The 22,552-nt window shown below is 40.8% G+C and overlaps 1 long non-coding RNA gene across 3 annotated transcripts in view; it reads right to left on the reverse strand.

Annotated features, from left to right (window-relative positions):
* The window catches only part of LOC148684990 (uncharacterized), an 87,840-nt gene extending 69,178 nt beyond the window's left edge, over positions 1-18,662 (reverse strand). For all 3 annotated transcript variants that reach the window (XR_015950953.1, XR_015950955.1, XR_015950954.1), the window contains exons 1-2: positions 18,539-18,662; positions 13,913-14,024 (exon numbers count right to left, since the gene is read on the reverse strand). This is a non-coding gene — a long non-coding RNA (uncharacterized LOC148684990). The remainder of the gene's footprint in view (positions 1-13,912; positions 14,025-18,538) is intronic.
* Positions 18,663-22,552: the final 3,890 nt, after the last annotated feature.

A 22,552-nucleotide genomic window follows, 5' to 3' on the forward strand; every position in this document is an offset into this window, starting at 1 on the left:
TGAAAGCTCTGCCTTAGGAGTTAGAACTGAGCAGTCTTAAGACCAATTTAGCAGAATCAAAACAAAATAAAAAAATTCCTTCCAGTAGCACCTTAGAGACCAACTAAGTTTGTCATTGGTATGAGCTTTCGTGTGCATGCACACTTCTTCAGATCTGAAGAATATCTGAAGAAGTGTGTATGCACACGAAAGCTCATACCAATGACAAACTTAGTTGGTCTCTAAGGTGCTACTGGAAGGATTTTTTTTTATTTTGTTTCGACTATGGCAGACCAACATGGCTACCTACCTGTAATTAGCAAAATCAGTTACACATGCAGCACAAATAGTGCTTACATATTAATACTTCAGGAGTAAGAATGCCTTACTTCTGTCACTTATATTTTCAGTATATTACATGCTAGGATTATGCAACTCGTCTCATCCCATGCATCCAAGTGGGCTTTTGGCTTAATTTCCTTGAACAGCAGCTCCTGTTACCACACAGCAACCACTTTTCAAAGTCCAGGGGGACTTTCACATAGCAGTTTATGAGATGGCATGGGCTCTGCTGTTTAAAAGGCGGAAGTCAAAAATTCCTCTAGATATGTCACACTTTTGGGGTACACCTACAATAGCTGGGGGACGCGGGTGGCGCTGTGGGTTAAACCACAGAGCCTAGGGCTTGCCGATCAGAAGGTCGGTGGTTCGAATCCCTGCGATGGGGTGGGCTCCCGTTGTTCGGTCCCTGCTCCTGCCAACCTAGCAGTTCAAAAGCACGTCAAAGTGCAAGTAGATAAATAGGTACTGCTACAGCGGGAAGGTAAACGACATTTCCGTGTGCTGCTCTGGTTCGCCAGAAACAGCTTTGTCATGCTGGCCACATGACCTGGAAGCTGTACGCCGGCTCCCTCGGGCAATAAAGCGAGATGAGCGCCGCAACCCCAGAGTCGGTCACGACTGGACCTAATGGTCAGGGGTCCCTTTACTTGTACAATACCTGGACCCGCCAGTGGGCCCCTAAAATGCAGGTGCATATGGCGCACCAAGTGAAAAAGCACCCAACAGCCCTCTGTCATATGATGCATGCAAGCAAGCCAAACTATTTTGTTATCTGAATGCCATATCACTTAAAAAATAAGAAAAATCTACCAGTACCCAAAGGAGATCCGCTCCATTCTCAATTCCAGCGCTGTCCTTTAGTCACACAGTGCTACGAACATAGAATGGTTTTGTTTGAAGGTTCTGTTCAGATTCCACAGGTGTTCGCAACACCATGGCACTTGTTGCCTTCTGGAACCAGCCATGGCTTTGGGCAGGTCTTAGGCCCCATTGAAAGCCACTTTTGAAACTGCATATTCTCCCAAGCAGTGCTCAATATGGTATGGGGCTCTGCTGTTCAAAGCAAAATCCAGGACTCTGGAAGGCCTACAGCATCTCTTTTGAAGGAAGGTATAGTTTTCTCCCTTGGTTATTATACTATTCATTACCTGCTTTCTATCTCTAGTATAACTCAAGAGGTAGATGGCAACTACTGTGAAAAGAAAGCCCCTCCAAACATGGAATGTCGTGTTCTAAAACAACCAGAAGCCATTCTTATGTGAATTACTTGCATTTTTTCTTTAATATAAATTCCACAAAATTTTACCGAGCCATTCCACACCCCACCGATGGGGGGTAATGAAGGCAGCATCCATTTTTTTGGTTAGAATTCTTTAAAAACAAAAAACAAAACCTTCACTTGTTCCCAAATAGGGTGTCTTTTGCTAATCTCCCTTTTTTAACATAAACATCCCAAAAGAAACTGGATCATTGGGTAAAGGGGGATTTTTTATTATTATGTCTAGCGCATATACCCTAAGGAGACATCTCGTTCCCATGTAATGCAGACCGCCGTTTCAGTCCCAGCGGATTTCACTTGATATCAGAAGTAGTTCGCTGCCGTAATGAAAACGACACACTTGCAGCGGCAATACCTCTTTAGCAGCCATGTAGTGATCAAAGGGAATAGCGTAGCAGCATCTGTTAGGTTGGAGAACTGCTTCTCGTCACTGAATGTGCCAAGTTGTCAAAGCTGCCTGTGACCTATCACAGCTACTTGTAACACTGCCACCCTACTTGAGTTGCCGTCAAAGCCAAACAAGGCTCTCAGGAACCAACACACACACACACACACACACACACACACACACACACACACACACACATATTGGTAGAGGGAAGTTTTTTGAACTACTCTGTTACCTGCAAAGGTGTATTGTGGAGGGCGGGCAGGGACTAGGAAACTGAAAAGCAAAGACATACCTTTCTTCCTTGCCTTCTGAAAGGCAACCTTTTTCATGTCATTTAAAAAGAGAGAGTAGGAAATTGTAGCAGTCCACCAGGCTATGAACAGAAAGAGCTATATAGCAGCCAAACACTTGCCACAGAACTAACATCACACATTCCAGGTAGGCCTGCCTACCATGTTTCCACCGCCTAGAAAGTCGAGTATGTTTCCCACTCCCCCAGCAGCAACCACCACCACACACAAAAACACTTTATCTCTCAATATTCCAGAGGGAAGTATCTCAGCTATAACTAACAGGCTACTGTAGACATTAATGTATAACTCTTGTTTAGAAGTTTAATTGTGTACACAATGCAAAATTTCTGGAAAATCGAAGCGTGCCATGTATTCCCTTTTTAATCCCCATAAATCTTGCAAGGGTAGATATGTCACAGGTGAACAACTGGAGTCTGAGCTGTTGTTGCTTCAGATGCAGACATGATGGGTATGGCCAAAACACCAATGCAACTCATCTGCTCTATGTCTGTTACCAGCACTCATCAAATGTGCAACCTAGCAGTATGCTAAAAGTTTATCCCACATTTCTGTCCGATGTTCTCCATCAATCATAGAATTGTAAAGATGGAAAGGTCCCCAAGGATCATCCAAACCCCTGCATTGTAATTCATGCAATGAATTGGGGGGGAGGGGGAGAAAGTCTCCTTTGTTAATTTTCAAATGCAGAGAAAATGATCAAAGGGAAATTCTCCGGGGGGGGGGGGGGGTGGTTTGTTTGTTTTTTGAGGGGGTCACATTGACCTTATTTTTAAGGTGGTTGAGCAGTGGTTGAGAGTGAGTGTTCTTTCTTCATTATACAAATCATCTCAGCAGCAGTCTACAATCTGCAGCCTCCCTGGGTGACTACACTTAAAGCCCAAGAAAAGGCATCATTCCTCCCATGGGGATATTTCATATCAACAAGAATAAGCAGTCAAGGAAAGCTGCAAAAGTTCATTGGAAAACAACAACAACAACAACAACGCCACCCTTGACCACCTGCCAGTGATGAAGTAAAACAGCTACACCCAGCAAATTCTAAATAAATTCTAAAGTGCCCTAAGAATAAAACAAATAATGAAAATCATGTTTTGCAGGAAAGGGGGGGGGAACCTTTTCAGAAACTGGAGGACAGCTTTCAGCACAGCACTAGTGCAACCAGCCCGTGGCTCAGCAACACCAGAAGATGCACCACAGCGCTGCAGGTTTTCACTTAATGAAAAATGCATGTCAGCGTATTTGACCTGTGTCGTTACACCATATTTACAAGTAATACAACTAATAAAACAGTGGTGCTAACAGCTATACCATCTCTTTCTTTGAACAAAGCCCATTTTATTTCAGTGGAACTGGCTCTGGGGAATAGCTTCAGACACTCTATACAATTATCAGTGGGATTTGTATCCCCCTGCTTGTAGGGGCACTGCCAGGTTCAAGAGCCCTGAGCAGGGTGTTAGTAGCAGGGCGTGGTGCTGACTTGACATCACTGGCCCACACCACTGCTGCATGATGAAACAGAGAAGGGGGAGTACAAGGTGGCGGTGAGATTGGTATGGTGGACACATGGTAGGAGCACCAGATTGGGTCTGCTGGTACCTTTGCAGTGCCCCAACCTCCCCTCTTGCCATGGTTTCTTCTTTCCTGGCTACTCACTTGGCAACCACACTCTACACTGGAGTTGGTTTCACCCGCCAGGTTTCCAACTGCTGCCACTATGCAGCATAGCTCACGTCCTCTTGGCTGCATTTCCAAAATGTCAGCCAGCCACCAAAACAGCTATTACTGGGATCTCAATAACAACGCCACCATTTTGCTGAGAGATCGCTCCATGCGGCCATCCCAAGTTCAGCCGAGTGCCGAGGGGGCGTGGACAACAGGGTGCTTTGTTTGGGCCTCCCTGAGAGCTGAGCAGCAGGACCCAAGTCCATGCCTAATGGCACTGCTGTGTGTTTATATCACTTGTGGTACCATGAGAAGAGGGTGGTGCTCATTTCCCACACAATGTGAGAGCACAACCGCATGTGATGTGTGATGCAGATTGATGATTAGGATCTCCCAGTTTCTTAAAAAAAACCAAAAAACAGTAGCCTACAGCAGTGGACAAATCAGATTGGGGTGTGTTTATTATTTAATCCTTTCCCATGTACAATTTCTCCAAAGCTGCTGTTTGACACCTGGTATAAAACTTACAAGCACCAATACTGAAATCTGTGTAAGATGCGTAAATCCCATGCTAATGTGCAGCTTTCTCTTTGCACATCACACAAAAAAGTGTGTGCTTCTGTGCAGTATCAAAAGCTATCTGAAGAGTAGCCAGGATCAAGTCTTCCGGCTCCTATTTTGGCATTTATGAATTTTACAACTTCAGTCTGGCTCTTCTTTATTTTTATTTCACAAACTATGCAATGCCATTGCTTCCTCCAGATACATCTAGTTTTCAGCTGCATTTGTCTATGCATCCCCTTTGCAAAAACTCAACACCTTAGCCATTAGAAACATTTCCCTCCTTCCCAGGTCGAGCAAATCTAGATGCCCTAGGTAGTGCTTCAATAGTATAGGAATATTTTGAGCTATATGTCATAAGAGCAATGGCGCCTTAACGATGTATTACATTAATACATCATCAGGGTTGAGGCATTCTTATGAAATATTAGTTTAATGCATCTTAGGAATGCCTGTTGGTTTGACAACATATTACTCAAATACATAGCAACACCTAGAAAGATCAAGATAAGTTTTGTATTTTTTTTCTTTTCAACTTAAATTTTGATGTGTCTTTTTTAACATTTAAAAATAAAGTGTTTGTTCATGAAAGGGCGGAAGATTTAATAAATATTTAATGTTGGCCCAAAACATTATTTGCAACAAAAATAATAATTGCAAAATGTTTAATCCAACTTTATGAAGTGAGGACATCTCCAAGTACCCTTGACATAAGATTCTACACTACTCTTTGAAACCATTTGTATTATTGTATTCTCAAGCATAGTTTCACCTGGCAGTGGTTCTCTCATGTCTGTAAATCAAATGAAAAAGCTACATTGATAATGATGCTCATTTCAGGCTCTTTCCTGTACCTCATATTGACATTCACAAGTTAGCTTGATATCAAAAATAATTTAGATTCCATTCTTCCCTCTAAGGAGATCGGAGCAGTATACAATAACAGCAGTTAAAAAATAAACCAAAACCCACAATCAAATTTCATTCATTCATTCATTCATTCATTCATTCATTCATACCTTGCCCATCTGGCTGGGTTTCCTGAGCCACTCTGGGTGTCTCCCAAAAGAATTATAAATAAAACAGGGCTGCCTTCAGATGTCTTCTAAAAGTCAGATAGCTGTTTATTTCCTTGACATTTGATAGGAGGGCATTCCACAGGGCGGGAGCCATTACTGAGACAGCCCTCTACAGACTATATATATATATTTATGAGAGCTGAGGAGTTTCAAGGGATGTACCACTGGGTATCTTTTCTCTGAATAAAATAAAAAAATCCTTCCAGCAGCACCTTAAAGACCAACTAAGTTTTGTTTTTTTTCCTCTGAATGATAGGGCACTGGAGATGTAAGGTTGTATATTAACAGATTGAAAAGCAGAGTGTGAACAATATTAACAGAATGAAAAGCAGAGTGTGCCGTGTCACCTGTAAGATTATACTGCCGGTTCTCCCAGTTTCTGTAGATGTGGTTGTGTGTGGTTGTGCCAATTTTCCCTTCACCTCAAACAGCAAAATGACTTGGGCTGACCCTGGTCGCCACACAATCTACCAAGCATGCCTCTTAGGGGCCACCCTTGCAGGTGAATGAACCATTCGGAGGATCAACCACAGCCAAAGAAAGAAACAAGAACCTTCCTTTTGTCAAATTCTGGATTCTAAGCAGGCAATTCTAATCTTCAAGGCAAACCATAACGACAGAAGCATTTTCAATAGTGAGACAGCAAGGCTTTCATCAATACGCTAAGCGCACTGTGAAGCCACCTCTATAAACGTTAAGATAGCGTGATGCTTTCAAGGCCATGCCTTTTTCACATTTTGCAAAACATTTTCAGAGTCTCAAAAACAACATCTCAACATCTAGCAGCAGAATTGTTTCCCTTTTGTCTGTTCTTGGCCTTCCTTCCTGCTAGCACTTGTATCCTCTGCTTGTTTATAGGTTGTTTTCTGCAACACGCTAGTTTTATGCGAAAACTGCCATGTTTTCTGTGTAGATGTCGGAAGGGGAACATCACTGTTATCAGTAAGCCAAAAGTTCCTTCTATCTCCATCTGTGCTTGTTTGGCAGACCAGTCAGGAAACTGAAAGTTAGCATAATAGGCTGCTCAAAAGGACCAGGGACCCACTCAGATGCTATGCACCACAAAACTAATTATTGGCAAACAATAGTCTCTCAGTGAAAGCCCCGAGTCTGAACCCTGATAACAAGGATATTTTTAGGAGCTAAATGACAAGTTTGTAAAGAAAGTAGGAAATGATTGAAAGGGCAAGGAGGGTGATGAAGCGTGTGAAAGAAAAAATATTATGGTGTCTAAGCTGTCCACTACAAAACCAATCATAGCAATTTAAATCTGAAAATGGAAAATGGAAGAAGTGTATGTTAGAAACTCAAACCATTCAGGGGCTCCCTCCATGTGTACATGGGTGGCGCTGTGGTCTAGACCACTGAGCCTCTTGGGCTTGCCAGTCGGAAGGTTGGCAGTTTGAATCCCTGTCTCACTTACCCCCCTTGAACTCCCATACTGCCTTATATCTTACAAGTATCTCCCTACATAACAGGTGACCTCCCTGGGCCTAGAAGTGTTAATTATGTACCACCCAGTGGCAAATATGTCGAGCAAGATGCTCAAGGAGGTGGTGGTGGTGGTACAGCTTCAGGCACACTTGGAGGAAACTGATTACTTGGATCCATCCCAGACTGGTCTCAGGCCCAGCCATGACACTGAAACCACCACCTTGGTTGCCCTGATTGGTAACGTTTGTCAGAAACAAGATAGGGGAGTATGACCTTGATCTTTTAACAGCTTCTGATACTGCTAAATGTGGTATCCTCCTCCTCCTCCTCCTCCTCCTCCTCCTCCTCCTCCTCCTCCTCCTCCTCACAGTGGTACCTCGGGTTACAGACGCTTCAGGTTGCAGATGCTTCAGGTTACAGACTCCACTAACCCAGAAATAGTACCTTGGGTTAAGAACTTTGCTTCAGGATGAGAACAGAAATCGCACAGTGGCAGCACGGCAGCAGTGGGAGGACCCATTAGCTAAAGTGGTACCTCAGGTTAAGAACAGTTTCAGGTTAAGAACGGACCTCCAGAACAAATTAAGTTCTTAACCCGAGGTACCACTGTATTATTATTATTATTATTATTAATCATAATCACCACTTGGATCGGCGACTTTCTCCATTTCTCATGAAACCTAATGGCAAATGGTACTTGTGCTGGTATGGAGAAAATTGCCCAGGTTGCATGCTATGTAACTACACAACAAATACGTCATCATGAAGCATCACCACCCGCATGGAACTATATAAAAATGAGCTCCAGTTGGCAACCATACTGTGCAAGTACGCCCTAGATCTGGGATAGCCAATGCAAAGTCTTCCGGATGCTTTGGACTCCAACTTTTATCATTGCCAAACACCAGCCATACTGATTGAGTCTGATAGGATTTGTAGTCCCAAATATGTTGACTGCCATTGTCCTAGCTGCTTTAAGCTTATGTAAAACAGGAAGAAAGTGTGGGGTGTATCATCACTGAAGCAGTCAAGTACAACATTTCCTGTTGCCTAGAGTGGACACACAGAAGAATGTGGCTCCAGACAAGGAGGACTTCCTGTCATACCTGCTCTGGAGTCTCCTCTCTTTGTGTGTGACCAGGTAGATGGGTGTGACCCTAGCTGACCATGTAAAAGCTGACTATGTAACTATAACCACAAGATAAAGCCTGCCTACAGATTACTGCTGTGAACTGAATGTTTACTCTTACTTTTACAGGAGACCGCCATGTTATTATTATTTTAAGGAGGAAATAAAAGGGAAACTTACCAGCAACAATCCAGACTGGATTGCTTAATTTAAATGATTCTAACGAATCATTGACATGCTTCCAACAAGCTGCAAGGGAATGTGCTCTGCTGCTTGCTCACTAAAGTGAGTGAGGAGGGATAATATTTAATCAATATATCCTCTCCTACCTTCTTCAACATTCCCACAGAAAGCTGCACTTCAAGAGAGTTTGCATTTAGGTAGCAGGATCAGCCCAACTATTTGGCAGGAAGAAACAGTTCACCTCAGACACCATGTTTTGGAATATCACTAAAAGGCACCAAAATGTCAATTATTTAGTTTTAATACTCTGACCACCATTGGCATACCATTAGGATAGTATTTTTGGACATCAAAATGTTTTGGGACATCACTATTAGGAAGGTGCTGTTATAATGCATGCTGCTGGAGATATGCTGATATTATCAAATGAATGAAATCCCCTGTTAACAAAAAAAAATAATCTGCTAAGAAACAGCAGTCAATACAAAGGTCTTTAAAAAGATGATCAAAAGTTTCACAGTGCTCATTACCTTTCATAGTCTCAGCCAACACTTTCACTCCTCTTATGTCAGCTTTTGCAGCAAAGTCTAGTTCAGATAGCTGCCAAAATTTATTGCAAATTTTGCAAAGCTTTTGACCTGTATCGTCTTATTAAACTTTTATGAAAAATCAATGGAGTTCAATCATGTTATGGGCTGTTCCTCACACACGTGTCAGTGGTAAACGGAGAAGTCTATTTATCCCAAAGTCTGAAGGGAAGATGTTTCAACTGATGAAGGGCTCTGTTTGTAGCTACGGTACATGTTTTGTGCTGCCTGTGAACTTCAAGCCAAGTTCTTACCAAAATGACATAAAATAATCAACTGGATGGGGTGGAGTGGAAATCAAAGTGAAGTGTGCTAGTGACAAATTCTCTTCTAATGACATGAATCGATATGTAAGTTCCAGTGTGTTCAGTGGGGCTAACTCCCAGGTAAGTGTGTATATTGCAGACTTAGAATAATTTAGGATTATTTTCCTGTTGTTTGGAACACTTACTGAACTCCATGAACTTTGTTTTAAATAGAAGTTTCTTCAATGCTACGCAGTTTTTCTTTGCACAATTTAGAAACAAAACTTAACCTCTGATAGAGACAACTGTATAAATGAACTGGGAAATTGCACAGCATTAAAGTGAAGTTTAGCAGTGTGTGCATATATGTGTGTTCAGAATTAATCCACAGAAATTAAGATTTTGCAGATTAGTAACTGAGATTTGCTCTTTTACAAAGAACCTTACAATAGAAGTAAAACCAACATTACTGTCATCGTCCATCAACTTTCCCACACAGTACTAAATTAAGAATGCAGCTGAGACTTTCCATGCTTACAGGCATAGTGTGCCACCCTACCATCAATGAAAGAGCTTTTTCTGAGGAACCCTTTGAAGCACACAACAAATTAATCTGTCTCTGTTCTCTTGCTTGCCAAACTTGGTGGATGTGTTTGTTTTCATTCCAGCTGCTTTCAGAGAGGCATCACACATCCTCATTGCAACAGAAATATAAGCATTATGACAAATGAACAGGAGATGAAAGCCGTGTGTGGGATCAGCACTAATTCTTAATATAATAGCTAGACTCATTGTTATTGTTGGTTTTACTATAATAATAAAAAAACAGAAACCATATTTTGCAACATATGTTTTTCTGACCAAAACAACAACAACATGAAAATGTTTCAGAAAACATAGGGCGAAAGGGAATAAAAAGGGTTGCTGAACTGGTGGCAGAGTTAATAAAGTCATTACAAGATGATTTTATTTCAATCTGGATGTTTTCATATGAATATTTTGGCACGCACAAAGTACATTCTTAACATGGTCTATGATTAGGCTAAAGCATTGAAACCAATAGTTGTTCAGTCCCCCCAAGCCACTTTGCGGTGACTCTACCTCCTTTGATGTCCATCTAAATTAACCTTAGGGTTAGCAATACAGCCGTACCTTGTTTTGCGACCGGGATCTGTTCCGGAGCCCCAGCCGCTAGCCAAAAAGGATGCAGGGCAAAGTGCTGTGTCTGTGCATGTGTGTGGAGCAGTTTGCGCTTCTGCACATGCGCGAGCAGCAAACCCGGAAGTAACCCGTTCCGGTACTTCCAGGTTTGCCCGCAGGCGTTAGCCGGAATGGATGCTAGATGAGGCGGACATTCACGGAGGTATTACTGTAGATATTAAATGAAAGTATTGAAAATTAAGTCCATAAATTTCACATTCACATTCTGGTTCCTAAATTTTGCCAATCTGAAGCCGGCAAGCAGTATGTGGATGCCATTCTGTCTGTGATCCGCAGGAACTGCCTCTGATAGTTGAGGCAGAATACAGGCATCATGGCTAGTAGCCATTGAGAGCCTAATGCGCCATAAATCGGTCTAATCTCATTTTAAAGCCATCTAAGTTGGTGGCCATTGCTACATCTTGGAGAGCTCCAACTCCTGCCCAAAGAAGCTTCATGTTGTTGCTGGACTTTGTGATATATTTCTGGAGACAGATGAAAACCTTTTAATTTTCCCAATCTTTTAACTGCTGATGTAACATTTATCTTCTCATTTTTTTTAATGCTGCCTTTAATTGTTGTTCTATGTTGCTTTATTACTATTGTATTTTATTAATAAAGTGTTACTTGAAGGGTAGTACAGTATATATAAGGGACACGGGTGGCGCTGTGGGTTAAACCTCTGAGCCTAGGGCTTGCTGATCAGAAGGTCAGCGGTTCAAATCCCCGCGATGGGGTGAGCTCCCGTTGCTCGGTCCCAGCTCCTGTTGCCTTTTATATTACATGTGACTGTATCCAATGTTTGTCCTACTCAAAATACAACGACGCAGAAATAATTTTCTAAAATTAACTTTCTCTTTTTATATATAAAGTGCCATTTTGGAGAGATTTCAATATTAATTGTGGTAGCCCAAGAAAAGTGATAAGGACATGGGTGGCGCTGCGGTCTAAACCACAGAGCCTAGGGCTTGCCCTACGGTTCGAATCCCCGCAACAGGGTGAGCTCCCATTGCTCGGTCCCTGTTCTTGCCAACCTAGCAGCTCAAAAACACGTCAAAGTGCAAGTAGATAAATAGGTACTGCTCCTGCGGGCAGGTAAACGGCATTTCTGTGCACTGCTATGGTTCGCCAGAAGCGGCTTAGTCATGCTAGCCACATGACCCGGAAGCTGTACGCCGGCTCCCTCGGCCAATAAAGTGAGATGAGCGCCACAACCCTAGAGTTGTCCATGACTGGACCTAATGGTCAGGGGTCCCTTTACCTTTAAGAAAAGTTATAGTTATAGCATTAAAAAATCAGTAAGGAAATCCCATATTTATTAGCACATATTGTATAGATTTAATCAGTATAAACAACAATTATCTTATTTATTTATTTATTTATTTGATTGATTCATTCATTCATTCATTTCTTACCCACCCTATGCCCTAGATCCTAGGTTAGTTTAGCACTACTGTATTTAAAATTATAAGATAAAACAATTGCAATTATAAAGCACATAAAACCATTCCAAATGGAATAGAATGGTATAAATTTAGCCAAAGTCACCTTCACTGCCAAAGGCCGGGGGAGGGGGGGAAGCTGCTTCTTTAACATACAGCAAAGGCTGCACAGTGAAGAAGCAAGATGCATTTTATGGGGACTGAGTTCCCCAATTTAAGGGCTGCCATAGAAAAAGCTCTCTCCCAGGCCTCCATTGTCCACAGTTCCAAGGGTAGGGAAAATACTAAGAGAGCCCCCTCTAGAGATCTTAACATTATTCAACTAAAGCCTTAGTTCTGCATAAAGGAAACAGGAAATGAAAAATAAAATACTAAGCTTCCCTTCCAATGAGTGACACCTTTTTATTAAATTGCAAGCTATGTCACATTGCCTTCAAAATCTCAGAGGACATCAGGTTTGGCAATATGCAAAGTTATTTAAATTTAGTTGTTTAAATTTAATTATTACTTAATTGGTTAAATTGCAGTTGATCAATCAAACATTATTTAAACAGTGTGGAGCCTGAACACTTACGTTTGAAAGCTACTCTATATTCATTAGGAACATCTCTTAAGATAACACGACAGTCATTAAGTTCAATAATTATTCCTTTCTGCGTGCAAGTCTATACACAACGGCCACAATGAGAACACTCCCTGGAGCCCAGTATATTCATAGCTTCCTGTTCTCTTTTACATGATAGGAAGCTTCATTGTGCAGTCACAAATTCCCCACTGTGCACACCAAATTGTGTGCTCTTCAGGAAGACCCACACAGAAGAGAGATGGCTCTGGATAGCAAACATAACGTAGTTATGCGACCCCTGAACTATGCGCCAGGCAAAATCTTTCCTATTTAACCAGGCCTTTGGCTAATTGACATCCAGTGCCCTTTTAAAATGTGTGTGTGTGGGGGGGGTGTTATTGGGTTGTTTTTGTTTTATTTTGATTATGTATTTGGGGTTTTTTATATTGTGATTTTATCCTGTGAACCGCCCTGAGACCTGCAGATATAGGGCGGTATACAAAACAACAACAACAACAACAACAACAACAACAACAACAACAACAACAATCATGGTGGCAGGGGTGTGTAAAGACAGATGAGGATTTACTGATAGATAGTTTGGTGTTTCCATCTTGTATCTTTATGTCGTGAATATAAGATCTATATATAATAATAAATTAATGAAATTGTGGGTAGCCTCCTCAACCTAGTCATCAGCAGATATTAGGGACAAAACTGCCATCATCCTGGACAATAGACCATGCCAGCTGGGGTTGATGGGAATTGTAGTTCAAAATATCTGGAGGGACCAAGCTGCTTTAATGCTTTCCCTCCCTTCGTTGCACCAACATATTATTCTATTCAGATGGTACAAGGACACACACACACACACACACACACACACAGACCCCTACTGCTGGCTTAACTGCTTAGAGCCTTAGACAAATTCTCTTCTGTATACAATGCTTCCTTTGGCACTTCCACTGTAGACGGCTGAATTATTTATTCAAAAATCACTTCTTGCACCTTTGCCAGAGGCTACTGACTCTATACAAAGGGTCAGGGCTTAAAACGTGACACCTTTGCTCAGTGGTGGATTGCCTTCATATTTAATATACGCAGTGTAAATATTTAGCCTTGTGCACAACATTTGATGACAGTGTAGTATTCAACGCTGGATATTTGCTTGTTCCAATAACACTTAAAAATTGATGTGCTGGTATTCAATTCAATTTGACTTTTAGACCAAACTGCCTCCCATCATATCAATGCATATTCATAAAATCCAGCAATAATTCCCTTTAAACATTTGAAATATACACCTCCGTCCAACAGTATATAGTCAGTATAGTGTACAATAGAAAATAAAACGACCAATTTACAGATTGGCTCCCAAGGGCCATGATAAAAAGATGGCTATTTAAGGACGGTGTAAAACTGCCAAGGGATGAGGCCTGACGGATCATGTTTAGAATACAGTTCTGTAACTGGGAGGCCACCTCTGAAAAGGTGTGGCATGTGTAATTGCATTTGCTCACCTGGCTAACTTGTCTCTTTCAGCTTAGGCTTCTTCTTCTGTTGCTTGCTCCCAGTGTTTGATTTTAGATGGCAAAAGCGCAGTACTACCGTAGTAGGATTCATCATCAGCAGCTAGTGGAGAGATTATCGGTTTTAAAACCACTTGTAGTGTCAGCCGAAATTAACCTTGAGGTGCAAGGATAGTATTTTTAAAGGTACTCAAAACGGTCATCAGCAAAATCCTAACTACAACTTAAATTTTACAAGATCACACTTTCATTGATAGCAACTTGAGGTCAGTTTACAGGAAGTGCCCTTAACAGGTAATCAAACTATTGCATTTAATGCCCTCTCTGATCGCACATTGATATTTAAATCACCTTTTCGTAACACTGTACGGCCTGTGTAGCCAATGCAGAACTTCACATGTGTTAAGTGAAACAGGAATTAGCAAAATTCCAGCAGCCTGCTTAAATGATAAGAAACCATTTTAAGGAAGGGATCTCCTAGGGAGTACGGAAAAACCTGCAGCTGAAGGCAAGGAAGTCCGGATATGTAACTCAGCACAGGCATAAACAGGAAGTTGAGCAGCTTGCATTTGGATTGACAAACTGGCTCCAAGGGCTCATCTAAAGGCACGAGGTTTGACCTCTGTCAAGCATGAATGCAGAGGCTTTGGAACAGTCTGATACACTTGAAGGTGTATATAAAGCAAATGGGCAGCAAGCAGAACTGGAGCTCTCCAAGCACACAGGACTGGCTTACTCCAGAATAAATCTCTTCTATGTAATGGACTGAACAAAGTCACATTGTGTATGCAGACAAGCACTCCTATTTTAGTTCATTTCAGTTTTATCCTATTTGCTACCCTTCTTCTAACCTTTACACATTTCCCAAACACACCTACTTCTCCCAAAATGGCACTCTTCTTTTTTTGCTTTCATTTTTTTTTTTAAAAAAATGTGAAATAGCACCTATACATACATCCACACACATTTGATACAGTTTGCTAGTAAAAGTGGGGAACCTGGAGCAGTCATGTCCTGGAATCATGAACTAGACAGCCTTTTAAAAAAGAAATTTGGTGTAAATAACAAGCAGATGAAAACCCTCACCTGCAAATTCATTTTTAAAAAAGGTAATGGAAGAAGCTCCAATAATGAAGGCACATGGAAAACTGCCTTAGATTAAGCCAGATCATTAGTCCATCCACCTCAGTAACGGCCAACTTGTTCTTTCACTAAGCTGCAGCACTTATCCAAGAATGGGTGGAACAATAAGCAACTTAGGGAGAAAGAGACATCTCTCCAAATCAACTTCCAGAAAATGTGAAGAACTAGTTCGGCTATGTAAGTCTGCAAGAGTTTTTCTTATGTATATATTATAGCTGTATATCTGCCTGTTGGGATTCAACAGGTTAAGCTTTTTCTAGTACAGAAACACAATTATGGGTAAAGCATCATTCCTTGAAATTCCATCTCATCTGACATCATCTTACTTCTGCGCAGCAAATTTGCATATGGCACAAGGTGTGTGCAGATTTGCAAGTGGGAAGCAAAATAAAATAAAACAAATCCTGATGGTTCACCTGTCGGTTAGAATAATAGTAAGGCTGGAAAGAAGTCTGCAAAGGAGATCTGCTAACTAGAAACTGAGATCATTTAAAATACTTGGGAATAAGCAATTTGCATACAATGGACTGTTCCCTGCTGTTTAAATGCTCCGTAGCACGTACAGCATTTTCATACATAAGCAACAATAGTTTACAAAAGTGTCGGCAGGCAGTGGATGGAGCTAAGAGGTGACACAATATAAACTTCACCACATGAAATACTGGAAGTTGATGTAAACAGCTTTTAATAGCATTGAACGTTTGCTCACTTTGTTTAGCCCATCTGGATGTTCCATTGTGCTCAGTTCAGCAGTGACTGACATTGGGCGACAGTTGATATATGTTAAGTACAAGCAAAGTGCTGCAGCCCATTTGTGGGACCCTCAGGAGAACATTTACTGTTTCGCGAAATATTCTGTCAAGCCTGCTACAAGCGTCACCTGCATCCTTAATGGCTCTGTGCCAAAGTCCTCTGGCTTTATTATTATTATTTTAATCAAAGGCGAGTTTAGCTTTTACTGTTTGTAAGGTTAGGCAAACTATGCCAAAGTTCTTCCAAGCTACTTGGGAGAGTATCAGCTAACAGGAATGGTTTTCAATATGGCTCGAAGAATAAAGAAAGAGAGCCACTCATTCCAAGGGACTTTGGCTCATTTGATATGTAACCGGCCCAACAAATAATCAAACTGTCTGGAAGCAACAAAAGAGCAATTTAGTAATAAATAAAACAATGGAGCTCTACTTAAACAAAAGGGGGGGAATTGATATTTTAAAATCTATAGACTGTTCCATCTACAAAAAACAATGTGCTGCACTGAATTTTTGTAGCATTGTCATCACGGTAGGTTATGCAGCCCTAACAGACCTCATCAGCAATTAGGGATTTTTTGGAAGGTTGCTTTAAGAAATTTAGTGGCGGGCGAAGACCTTAATTCCAGTCCCTATTATTGCACCCAGGGCAGAGATTAGACAAACTCAGGCAAACAGATGCTAGAGGTTGGCAGTATCACTAGCCCTGCATAATCATTTCACCTAAACCACCCTCCTCCCTCAACTAGGATAGGATAGGTTCCTCATAAAGGCAGCAGAATGGGGGCATAGCATTTATAAACCCATAGGATATACTTTATAGTGAAATTATCCCTAGCCCTCTTCAGTTCTTTGTGATAGGGGTCCTATCAATCCTATGGGATAGTATAGCCATGTTCCTTCTGAAATAAAATGTTCCTTTTGTGTATCTTCAGGGACACTGAATTAGTCAAAAATATCAACCCCATGTCTTCATTGAGGGAACTAATGCACTATGACTTGAGGGTGTATGTGGGGTTGTCTTAGCTTAGCTCCCATTAGTACTTAAGAGCTTCCATCAACCCTTCTTTTTTCCTTTCAGAATTTATGGTTGTGGGGCCAGAGATCACCACCACTATCCTGGGATATAATCCTGCATTCCTCACCTAGCCCATCCCACACGCGGACATCCTATGTTAAGGACTTCTGTTAGGTTAATTCTCCATGAGCCAGCAGAGATTACTCATTCCCTACAATGCACCTGCAGGCATATTGAGACTGTCTTATGTGTACTACTGGGCAGATTTGACAAGTAACTTTGTGTACAAAAGGGCTCAGGTTACAGAATAGTGTGTTGGTTGTGGTAGGAGATAGCATTCAACAATTCCTGTGGTGTTCGTACATCACAGTGCACCATAAACCATGGCTTTCTGTGCACTAGCAAAACTGCTTAATTACACCAGAGATAGCAAACCACCATCTTGGATTCATCACTACATCCAATGGCCTGTAAGCCAATAATAAAATTTGGCTACAGATTTGTTTGGAGTAACACTAAACCTGGCAGGGACCGTGTTTCCCTCCCTCTTAGGCTCTGTACACGTTAAGATTGAAGATTGAATGTGGTTTGTGGGGGAAACACATCAAAATGTAGCATTTCATTACAAACGACAGGATAAAGATTTGTTGTGGTTAATGCTGCCAGACCTGCAGCAGGAGTGCACTGGATGACGAGTAAACAGGAGCATATACACAGCCTTAGTGTGAGCTGGGAGAGGGCAGGAACCTTGTGGTTTATGGCTTATAATGTGTGAACATTGCCATTTCCACTCTCTTCCCTCTTTGTTTCTTCTATTAGATTAGCAAAGGGGCTGGTATACTTAGCTTGTATGTTACTTAAGATCCTGAGAAAATGCGCATTGCTGAATAATTCAATAACTGGTGCATAATCATACAGGAAAATTCAACACATCACTCTAATTGTTAAGCTATGGAAAACAAACAAGCATGTAATTTCAACAAAAGTCAAAAGGGATGGTCAGTTAGGGCTGCAGTTCTATACCCACTTACCTGGGAGTAAGCCCTATCAAACTCAGTTGGCCTTATTTCTAAGCAGACATATCTATTGTAAATTATACATTTAAAAGGCACTGGTGTGTGTGTGTGTGTGTGTGTTTCTTTTTATGCAGACCAAGTAAGTAAAGTAGGGGTCACCAGCCTTTTTTGAGGGGAGGGGGTGGTGAGTGTAGGGCATGCCTCTACTTGTTACTTTAAGGTAGAAACTGCTTGCATCCTTTCCAGGTACCAAGCAGCTGAAATATGTTATTACAGGTTTTAGTTGGGTTCTGCTTGATGTCAGGAGTTTTTAGACTGGTTTCAATGTAATGTTGCTTTAATTGACTATATCTTATTTATGGTGTGTTCCACTCTGGGCTCCCAACCAGGAGGAAGGGCCATACGGAAATAAAATAATAACAATTAGAATACAGTATTAGTAGTAGAAATAATAATAGTCATTCTAAGCTAGCACTCACCTGCAAAACCTCACACTTCTTTATGTCATATCTCAATTGCTCACAGTGTAAAACAGCACACTTCAAAAAGAAGAAAAGAGCAGCACAGTCCCAAATTGTCTATTCAAATGTAATGGGGGCTGCATTGCAAGCACATCACATAGGATTTTCGTTACTGTTGACTAGAGCACACCAGTCAAGTTAATAGAAGCTGAAGCTTTCCATTTACTTACAAGGCAGGTATTTTGTGAGCAGCTGTTCTACACATTCCTCTGTATCACTCCAAGTCTCAGCCCTCTGCTATATACTCTGTATTTCTTCCTTTCCTTCCTTGTCTTTGGTCATTTTGTGTGTGTGTGGCTGTCAATGCAAAGCTGTCTATCAAAACAAGCTCCCATTGTCACCGGAGCCTCGGTTCCAACCATTATTGTGTTGGGTTTTTAACTTCAGGTACTATTTTAAAAACCTATGTTGAGAGTAAATAAATGCATTGTGATATAGCCTCATCCTATGCCAGAATTCAGTGTGGCTTTCTTTGAGTACGCCTTACTGAACTTACACATACAATCAGGCTGTATATATGCGTGTATCAGACTGCAGTCATAATGCCTTCCCCCAAAAGTCAATTTTGATAAATGTACAAAATAAAATTGCTGATGCGAATTTTTTTTAAAAAAGAACCTCCCTTTGTTGGCTTCACTTCAAAAGCTAACCAAATCAATGCCTTTCATGACATAGTTACCAAAACATTTGGTCCAGCAACAAGAAGAATACAAGAAATCAATAGAATACATGTTAAAACATTTCTTCTGGCAAAATTCATAGCATTTTTTTGCATTAAAAAGATAATTGGATGCATAGCTTCATCCTGTTTATTTTCATGCCGTCTCTTGCCTTTCTAGCATAGTGTAATCTTTTGTGCTTTAAAAATAAAAGTGACTAGACTTGCCCTTTGAAACAAATGACTATTATAAAAGAGGAAGTGTAGTCAGTGACACTGAAGTTCTCCAACAGCTGATGGATGTCAGTACTGTAAAACTGAATGCCACCTAGTTGGTTGTGGGAGGGGGGGTTAAGCAAAGATGCTAATTCTGCTGATTAAGATATTGTTTTCCCCCTCTTGTGCCCTATTCATTATGCAAGGCTGCAGAATATGAAGTGTGGTGTGTGATCCGGGCAATCTAATGATCTCCCACACCTGCTCATCTGGTACAATTTTAATTAACACTCCAAGGAGGTTTGTCAAGAGTAATCAAAAACATTGTCGCTTATAAAGCTGTGGCAAGAAATCAATAGTTTTCATCAGAAAAGGTAAGGTCTGGCATAACTGAACCATTTAATTGCTTCATTCCAATAAACAAAAAAACCTGCACATTTTAATGACTTGATTCTGGAGATCAATATCGAGCCGCATATTGCATTAAACAGCAACATGTGGTGGGGACGTTCGCAGTCATTTCCATTCAGAAGGCTGCATTCCTCTTTTTTATTTTCATCCTGAATGGCAATGGGTTGCTGAGCCCATGCAGTGCTATGATTTATATCAAATGAGTGACCTCTAGGGCTGTAAGACTCGAACGGGTGACTAGTTCTCAATGGTAAGCTACTGGCACTTGACAAAGTGCCTGGAGCAGAATGAATTTACTTCTCTTTTCCTCAATCATCAACAGGCTCTGCCCTGACCCCCATACTGACTCCTATAACAAGATCCCCTGTCTGGGACTGAAAAATTTACTGTCATGTCTACTTCTCATTGAGCTCAAGTGAGTACTTCTGTCACCTTCAGTGAACTGAGTCTGTAAAAGATTTAACTAAACACCAGTCACACTTTAAAAACTAAGTAAGTAAATCTCATATAACAAAGATAACCTTTGAGCACATCACTTCTTAAAAGCTACTTTGCAGCTACTGGTGTTGGCAAAGCCAGATCTATTATTGCTGCTTTGTTCTGCCTTTCTGTTACATGTGCAAACACATGCCGTGGCAATCATTTACTCTAGAATAAATTGTTCTAAAAGATAGGGGATTGCACCAGAGAAAGTCCGTTCACGATTGCAGCCAGTTCTGTAAAATCTCTTAAAATTGTTTCATTGTGAAGTATTATAACAAAACACAATAAAGACCTCTCAGTAGGCTAAATACTTGGGCTGATTTAATTTCCTGGGGATACTGTTATGCAGTTGTTTTTCACATATACTACCCTGAGCCCCAGGATGATAACCTAATGCTGAAAATCCTACCAGAGTTCTTGAAGAGAAGCTTACTTCCAAATTAGTATACTCAAGAATTGCAATCCAAGGATGAGATCCTAAACCGAGTTAACCTGAAAAGCTCAAACTACCTGCTATGGACTAACCACATTTAAACCAATAGGTGGTTTGAAGGCTGTATCTTAAAAACTTTGTGATTGCATCAACTGCTGTAGAAATAAATAAAATCACTCCCTTGGGCTGTGATTTGCGAATGCACACAAAACCTGTAAACAATAAATAAATAAATATCCAGGCTAAAGTTTAACGGGTTTGAATTTATTTAGCTTCTCTGAAATAAAAGTAAAATATATGCTTTTACCAATATGAATAAAATATGGGGATACCTTTTAAATACATTTAACGCACTATATATTGCATACACAATGCTCATATGCATACAGAGAGCCAGAGAAAGAGAGAAATTGTACTTTCATGAACTTGTGCATTTACATTTTTGCAATAGCTTTTAACATTTTTAGTGTTTTTTTCTAAACCCTTTTTTCACTATTACAACAAGCAATGGAACAGAGTACACAAAAGCTAGCCAAATATGTAAAACACATGGGGTGTGGGGGTGTATATATATCTAGAGAGAGAGAGAGAGAGCTGACCTACCCACAAATACAGTGTGTTATTTAATCATTTTAACTAGGCTGTTTAAAGTCATAAAAATTAAAATTTCAAGACCCCCCTACATCAACAATAAGGCAATTAAACGAGTGACATTTGATGTTTTATTCCAACCTCTCACTAAAGCCTTACACCAAATTTTCACTCCCTCTTTAATTTTCAATTCTTCTGCCCTCCCTGCTTCATAGCTCCTAGCTATTGGCTTTTACAATCTGTCCCTAGAGAGCCAGGAGTTATTACCCCTGTCGATGGAAGAGAAAGGGATGTTATTCCCTTGTCACCCTCTTCGGCTCCAGCAGATTCCTAGGTCTGATCTATAGCCTTCATTGGAGAAAAGCGTCTGACACGCTGTTAGTTCTCAGTCCTGTCAGATCCATCTACCTGTGCTACCCGCATTAGTTACTGGAGCTGGAATGACACTCAAGACTCACAAGAGTCAGACCAAAGGATTTCAGGAACAAAACTCCACAAGCACACTTTTTAGTACCGTGTTTCTCATATTATAAGACACGTCTTATATTTATTTTTTCCTCAAAAAAACACACTATGGCTTATTTTCAAGGGATGTCTTATTTTTTTCCTCCTCCTCCTGCCGCGGCCGGCATTGCTGCTGCTCCTATCACTATGTCTTATTTTCGGGGTATGGCTTATATTCCTTGAATGCTTAAAAATCCTGCTATGGCTTATTTTATGGGGATGCCTTAAAATATGAGAAACAGGGTAGACATGTAAAATCAGCAGCGAGAGACATGTGCAGCATGTGTAAATTCATCAGACTAATTCCTGGGCAGCTGGGAAACTTATTTCATCTGAGAAGTGATTATCAAAGCTTTCATTTGTTTATTTCCAATTTCTGTCCTGTCCCTTCCCAAAATCCCACTCTTTAAGACAGGTCATATATAGTTCTTTTTAAATAGGGGGGGGGGGAGATTCCACCCACTCTACATATATGTTGCAATTCATGTCCAAAATTTGGTGAATGTCAACTTGCACATATGTGATCAACCCTAGCTGAATTATATGAGACCCAAACAAAGATATATACTTCCCCCCCAGTTTTTAGACATTTTTGAGTTAATGCTCATGATTACATTTGGGTGAAGGCAACATTCATCAGCGCTATTGAGTTTTCAGACACTCATAAAAATTCAAATGGGATTGTCAATATTCACATGTGAATAGGGGCATTAACTGGTGTGTGTGTGTGTGTGTGTGTGTGTGTGTGTGTGAGAGAGAGAGAGAGAGAGAGAGAGAGAGAGAGAGAGAGAGAGAGAGAGAGAGAGCTCCTAAACTCTGGCTGCTAAAATATAACCCATATTAGGACATCTTACAATACTTCCAGAAAGCATAACCGGTTGGACTTTG

This window comes from Zootoca vivipara, chromosome 7 (assembly GCF_965207765.1).
Source record: "Zootoca vivipara chromosome 7, rZooViv2.hap1.1, whole genome shotgun sequence".
Classification (NCBI taxonomy): Eukaryota; Metazoa; Chordata; class Lepidosauria; order Squamata; family Lacertidae; genus Zootoca; species Zootoca vivipara.